The sequence below is a fragment of the Crocuta crocuta genome, unplaced genomic scaffold, assembly GCF_008692635.1.
Source record: "Crocuta crocuta isolate KB4526 unplaced genomic scaffold, BGI_CrCroc_1.0 scaffold301, whole genome shotgun sequence".
Classification (NCBI taxonomy): Eukaryota; Metazoa; Chordata; class Mammalia; order Carnivora; family Hyaenidae; genus Crocuta; species Crocuta crocuta.
In genome coordinates, this window is record NW_027527544.1 from 590,289 (window position 1) to 597,688 (window position 7,400).

At 38.0% G+C, this 7,400-nt stretch overlaps 1 protein-coding gene across 1 annotated transcript in view; it reads left to right on the top strand.

Moving 5' to 3' along the window:
* PRRG1 (proline rich and Gla domain 1) overlaps positions 1-7,400 on the top strand; it is an 87,091-nt gene that overhangs the window by 11,439 nt on the left and 68,252 nt on the right. The gene's annotated exons all lie outside the window — the stretch shown is intronic.

The window sequence follows — 7,400 nt, forward strand, 5'->3', positions numbered from 1 at the left end:
GAAAAACGGCTCCTAAGGCCAATTTTAATCATACAGGACATGCTTTGTCTTCTAATTGTGAACCACCAAAATGTCTAAGATAACCTTGGTTTCTGGGGAGCCAAGGCACAAGTTTACTGAGAATCTTTGATACTCTACTGATCATATAGCTGAAAGTAGGCTGCATAATTAGTTGTCAGATACAAACCATCAATCTATACATTTTTAACAAACAGTCCAGACTAGTACAGAGTGCCTCTAAGGGAGTTTCAGACTTAAAACAGCACTCTATAAAGCTAGTATATTTCATTCCAAACTTGATCTAGGAGACCAAACTCCCAGGCATCCCTAGAGTTAAGCAAACAGACTTCCTGCAAGTTACCCCTATTCTTATTCATTTATCTGTATTTTCTGTGTGTATTTTTATTACCAGTTCGGCAGCTCTCTTGTTTTTCCTTTTACAGAATAATTGCCACCATGATGGTGACAAGTCATACTACTATTTATTGAGCATTCATTCTTTGCCAAGCTGTGAGCAAAGTATGTTGTGTACATGACCTCATTTATAACTATGAGATTGGTGCTATTGTTTCAGTCTTACACATGAAGAAATCAGGCTTAGGGTTTTTACTTTTCTCACATAGCTGTCTACTCTAACAACTTTTACTTACTTATTTATTTATTTTACTTTCTAAATGTGGAACTGATGTCCACCACTGAACAAGCTTAGGATACCAATGAGATCACATTTGTTACTCAAACAACCACAGCCCCTGGTCATATAAGAATGTCCTTCTTTCCCTGACAAACCTCATTTCCATGGGAGATTTAAGAACTCTAGGATTACACATTAGGTCTAGAAGAGTAGGTCTTGACTCTTGTATTGAAGAAAAGATAATGGAATGCTAAATTAGTTTGTGCAAAGTCCCCATTTTCTGTTACTCTTGATCTTCTTGCCTACTGTTGCTAGTTTGTAGTCTTAGATCAAAGCCAGAGCACCTAAACCAGGCTTTCTGGTACCCAGAACAGTTCCAGGGACACTAAAGGAATCACCATGGTAATTGAGACATAAGTTGCCCTAGCTAGGCTAGCAGTAATTTTCAGCAGTGCTAGGAAATGGGAAGGGAACTTTTCGGTGTAGCATTTCACTTACCTCTGCCCGTTCCATAATACAGTAGGCCTGATTTCCCAGTGTTTCAGCCACTTAGTGACATTGTTGTTTTAGTTTTTATATCCCTGATCTCTTCTACAGGCAGACTCAGAACCAGGGTGGCTAATTGAGGAGGAGCTAACTTAGGTATAATCTACAACTGAGTGATGTGGCTAGTGATGTTACTCTTACGAGTAATTTATATGAGAAGTTTCTGTAATTTTGAATCTTCCAAGGGATCTTTGTTTCCTTCCTCAGAGAAGGAACTTCTCAGCCCATTTAAGCTTGGAGTGCCAAATAGATTTGGGAGACAAATGGCAAGATTCCGTGTGTCTCCAGGCTGGAATCTCCCAAACTTTCTGAGCTGTTGGTACCCTTAATTGTCACACTGATTTTTTCATAGCAGCCATAGGCCAAAAGAAATACCTAATAATTCCATTTATTAAGTAATTAGATGCAAACAACTTAATAAGTTTTTATATCCTGACAGCTTAGGAGCCATTTGAAAAAGTAATACACCTAAATTGAAAGAAAGTAATATTTTTATTTCAACCTTAAATAGGCATGCAGTTACTAATAGGATGTGTGTGCCTATTAGGACCTACCAAACTTCCCTAACCATTGGAATCCTATTGGATACTGCCACCTCCATTTCCTGTTCCATATTGATTTTTCATATAGCAGGTTGTTTTAACCACAGCTGAAAATCCAGCTTCACAAAGGAAATGAATATAGAACTATCTAATGATAAAAATGGTAACTACCTTAGGCTGGTAGTTTGTGTTGTGTACAACAGATGTTGAGTATCAATGCATTTTGTTCAGAAATATAAAATATCTGTACATTCTCCATGAATTTGCTGTAGCACCCGAGACACCCTTGGCGCATACTTTGAGTACTATTGTGCTAGTTCCATGCCAAACCAAAAAGCATCTGGCTGTACCCTCTTCCCCCAAACAGTATGTGTCTAGCTGCTCCACTTCTCCTTAACTGTTAGGGGAAATCAGATGATTCTTTTAGAACAAAAAGTGTTGCTGCAAGGGGAGCATAAATAGAAGTTTTCCATACGTTTCAAAAGATAGTTTCTCTTGCTAAAAAGGAATGTTCAGGTGCCGTCTCACTAGAAACTTTGCCCTAAATGTATTTATTTCATAATCATATGTTACTTTTGCAGTGCTATTTCATAATTAGAGGCACAGTCCATGGTTTCCCACTTCTAGTCACTTAGTCTTTGAGCTCCTCCCCTTGTACGTTTTCATTTATTCTGCGCTTGTCAAATCCTATTCTTACCAAGTTTTTTTTACCAGTTGTTATGAAAGACCGGTTGAATCAATACTAATAATACATGGACTCTTCCCTCAGGAAGCTTATAGTTTTGAGGGGGAAATGGATAGGCATACCAAAAATTATAATACAGTTTAATTACTTGCTGTAATTGAGTTATATGCAAATACTGAGAGTCTGTAGCACCTCTGTCTAATGAGGTGGGTAGTAGAACCTGGGGAAAGTTTTTAGAGGCTGTTACATCTGAATAGGATAGGAGTTCATTAGGCAGATGAACTATTAGTACACAATTAGAGAGACATAAAAGAAATGGAGAATGGGAAGATTTGGTTTGAATGAGGGATAAGATGCATGGCAAGTGTAGTGGCCAAAGAAATCACCCAATAGCCATATCTTTCCCATCTTTCCCCTTCTTTCCATTCCTCTTGCCACCATTCTAACACATGGTCTCATTATTTCTCAATCTGGTCTGTTGTCAGTAGCCTCTTACTAGCCTCTCCCTTGAATGTTCTCTTCAACCTACCCATAAGTCTGTTGTATGTATATATATTTTTCTAAGTAATGAAGTATTGGTCTAAAATCTTGAATGTTATCAAATAGTTTGAATATATTAGCCTAATATTAAGTGCTTCCATGATAGGGCTTTTGACCCCCATTTCAGTTTCATTTTTCACTTCTGATTTTGATTCTTATACTTTGCCCCTACTGACCACTCACTGTTCCTTATTTATGTTTCTTGTTTTATTCAGTTCCAAGCCCTCTCACTGTTTTGTTTTCCTAGGATGTCTTTCCTCACCATCTTTGCACATCCCAATCCTACCAGTCCTTAAAAGGCCAGCCCAGAAGAGCTTTTCATGGGTCTTCCAGGTCATCTAAATGTACCTGCCCCATAGAACTATGCCTCCTTTCTCTCCTCAAGGAGCATCCACCATGGTCAGTCTTGGACTAGAGTTCTTGGTATCTCTCTTTTATCTTCATTATCGTTGACACTAAAGAACCTTGTGGGCAGAGGCCATCTGCTAGTCATGTTTGTAACTTGCCATGATCTCCTTGTACATAGTCTGTATTCAGCAAATATATCCTAAGAAAAAGAATTTTGTTCACCTAAGAGAAAAATGTCAACATTTGCAACTTTGAATAGTGTTTCCTTCAATGAAATCAGACCCAAGGTGAGAGAACTGATTAGATAATTGGAGTAGAGATTTTTCAGAGGTGGTTCTTAATTTTCAGGCCTTATGATCTGCTGTTTTCCAGCAAATGCTTGTATGTGATTGCAATTGAATAAAGATGTTTTGCATTAAAATATCAGCTTTAGTATCCTCCAATGCATTAGGAAATATATTCTACAACTACGTATTTTATTTAAGGCAATAATACAGGTTACATCAGCCATTGTCATTTTATTTATTTTTATTCTTTTGAAGAGAAAGCATAGGTGAGAACTATTAATTTTTTTTTTTTAATTTATTTCTAGGAGAGAGAGAGAGAGAGACAGCGTGAGCAGGGGAGGGTCAGAGAGAGAGGGAGACACAGACTCCGAAATAGGCTCCAGGCCCTGAGCTGGCAGTCAGCACAGAGCCCGACGCGGGGCTTGAACCCACGAACCGCGAGATCATGACCTAAGCGAAAGTCGGACGCTTAACCGACTAAGCCACCCAGGCACCCTGAGAACTATTAATTTTGAGATCATGAAAAAGTAGTTACATTTTTAAGATAAATACACTTAATTTGGCGGGTGTGAATGTGTCAGTCTTAGATTTAAATATTTTCATTAGTAAGACTTTTTCCTAATTGAACCTAAAGAGCACAGTTTACGTTCTTCTTTATTTCCTTTAATGAGAAAAGAACATGCTTGAATAACACCTCAGTGTTGTGTTCTCATTCTGTATACTTGTCACATTATTTAATCTCTAATACAGGCATACACATGATTTCGGACAGCTGTGGGCTGACTCACACCCTTTGATGAGAAGGAGGCAGAGGGAAGTGATCAACTTTAGTTTTAAACATCACTGCCTTAGTCTCTGAAGTCCAAATATAAGCCGTTGTGTCACAGGAAGTGCCCAGTATTTTAGGAAAAGATAGTCTGACCCTATCCTATAGGTCCAAGCTGCCACCCTTCTCCTTTATTTTGTTTCCACATTGAAAAAAATCTTAATTCTGGTGTCGTTTATTAGATTTCCAAATTGCTTTGATGAGGCTCTGCCACAACTTTCTGTTCCCTAACATATGGTAGACATAACTAATCTATAACAGTGTTTTCTTATAGGTCAGATTCTTATTCCAGGTAGTATCTTCTAATTGACCAGATTAGGCAAATAAGATAAAAAATATTTGCCAGCTTATTTTATTTTTTTAATATTTTTATTTATTTCTAGGAGAGAGAGAGAGAGAGAGAGACAGCGTGAGCAGGGGAGGGGAGGGTCAGAGAGAGAGAGGGAGATACAGACTCTGAAATAGGCTCCAGGCTCTGAGCTGGCAGTCAACACAGAGCCCGACGCGGGGCTCGAACCCACAAACCGTGAGATCATGACCTAAGCGAAAGTCGGACACTTAAACGACTAAGCCACCCAGGCACCCCTTGCCAGCTTATTTTAGAGTTCTCAGTATTATTTATTACTTTACCTTTCAGTACAAGAAATACAAAATATGTGTTTGTGGAATGTTCTTGGTAATTCGATTAGGCTGGGATAGAAGAGCTGTGTCCCACTATAGGTTTACTTATAGTTAGTTGTTTAACCTTCTGAATCAGCCTGCTTCCCGGCTACAAGAGTTAGCTGCTCTCCTTCTCCCCCTTTTCCNTTTTTTTCTGAGGAAAATTAAATCTTTTCTCTTAAAAATCTTAAAATACATTGTTGTTGATTGTTTGGTTTATTTTCTTTTTTTCTTTTTTCTTTTTGGTTTATTTTCAAGAAAACTGTCCCAAAAGCTAGGGATATCTTAGACTACATTAATACATTGTGTTTAAAAACAAGGAAACAGATAGTCCTGATCAATTTTACACTTGTCAGACCTCACTTGGAGTATTGCACTGAGTGTAGGAAACTGTATTTTATGAGATAAAGATGGTGCAGAGACTTCTGTTCATTTTATATGGCCAACTCATGAAGAAACTAGACATGTTTATCCTGGAAAAGAGACACTTCGGGGGAAATCAGTTATCGTCTTCATGTATTAGGTGGCCTGTTATATGGAAGAGAATTGTTAGGTCATTTCAAAGGGCATAACCCAACGGCTAAGAAGTTGTTAATTCAGTGAAATGTTCTTTGATAAAGGGCTCTGTAATTAAATAAATATGACAGATGTATCATATTCCTTTTCTGGAGATTTGCAGATATAGATTAAATATATATTAAGGACCCTAAAAAGTCACACAGTGAAAGGTCTTGTTAAATTTGTTAATCACAACATTCCATAAACCCCTTCCTCAGAGCTAGTTTTCTAAGGAGCTCACATTTAGGTAGTGGTTCTCAAACTATGGTAAGGTGACCAACAGCATCAGCATACCTGGGAACTTACTAGAAATACACCCCAGACCTACGGAATCAGAAACTAGGAGCTGGGCCTAGCAAGCTGTGTGATAATAAGCCTTCCAGGGGATTGTCATGTTGCATTTGTGAGAAGTACTGCTAAAAAATTTCACTTCCATTTTCCAACTCAAAGCACCCTTTTAGTTTCCTTCCTTGCCACAATTTTTATTTTTTACAGTTTCTTCTAATGATATTCTAGGACTCTATAATTCATTGTTCTAGGTGGTTATCTTTCTGAGGTGTAGAAGGAAGGAAAGTCTTATGAAGGCCTCTCCTAGTTTTCAGTCTGGTATCAATTTGGATACTCTAAAGAATCCTAAGTAATGAATCCATATGTTCTGTAAAGTGAAAGACACAGTTCTATAATGAGGTAAACCTTAAATTCATTGGTATTGTTGCCATTTAAAAAGTTTTTTTTTTTAAGTTTATGTATTTTGAGAGAGACAGAGTGAGCGGGGAGGGGTAGAGAGAGAGAATGGCTCCTCACTGTCCACACAGGGCCTGATGCAGAGCTCAGACTCAAAAACCGCGAGATCATGACCTGAACAGAAATCAAGAGTTGAACTCTCAACCGACTGAGCCACCCAGGCGCCCCATTCTTGCCATTTTTACAGACTTTAACATCTTAAAAAATGATCTGTAATGTGCCTTCTCTTATGTTAGAAGTCAGTAAGATTAGAGACTTTTCTGACTTCTTTGCATTAGCAGAGCTTAAATTCTTAGAGCATTTTATTTATATGAACAATAGNCTCCAACTTCGTCTCAGGTCATGATCCTGTAGTTCATGGGTTCGAGCCCTGCATTGGGCTCTGTACTGACAGCTCAGAGCCTGGAGCATGCTTTGGCTTCTGTATCTCCCTCTCTCTCTACCCCTCCCCTACTCATGCTCTGTCTCTCTTTGTCTCTCAAAAATAAATAAATGTAAAAAAAAATTAAAAACAATTCCCCATAAGTATACATATAAGTAGTGCCTTATTTTACTGGGTATCATGTGCATTTTGAGTGTTTATATGAAATGTCTCTAGCGTTTATGTAGAAGAATTTTCTTTTTCTGTAGGACAGTGAAACTGAGTTGAATATATTAAAATATCACAATATATTTAATTTAAGTGTATTTAGAACAAAATTATTGGTGTTCCTTGGGATGAATTATGGACAATTTTATCTTAATTTCTTGGAACTGTTTTGCCATCCCTTCCCTTCATATGAGTTAGGGTTCTCTGGGTTTATAGTGCTAGGTCAACTGAGGCTTTATTTAGGTTTATTTAGGGGGACAAAGACTGGTAGTCTGGAGACTGGAATTTGATTTGGTTGCTGCTGTCCAACAACAGAATGCCCGGGGTAATCCACTTACAACAGTGAGTATAAGCAGTGGGATCGCTGTTACTGTATTTAAACGCCAATGGTTGGCAGGAATGTGCTAAGGTCTGAATCTAACAGTTAATTATGTAAATGTC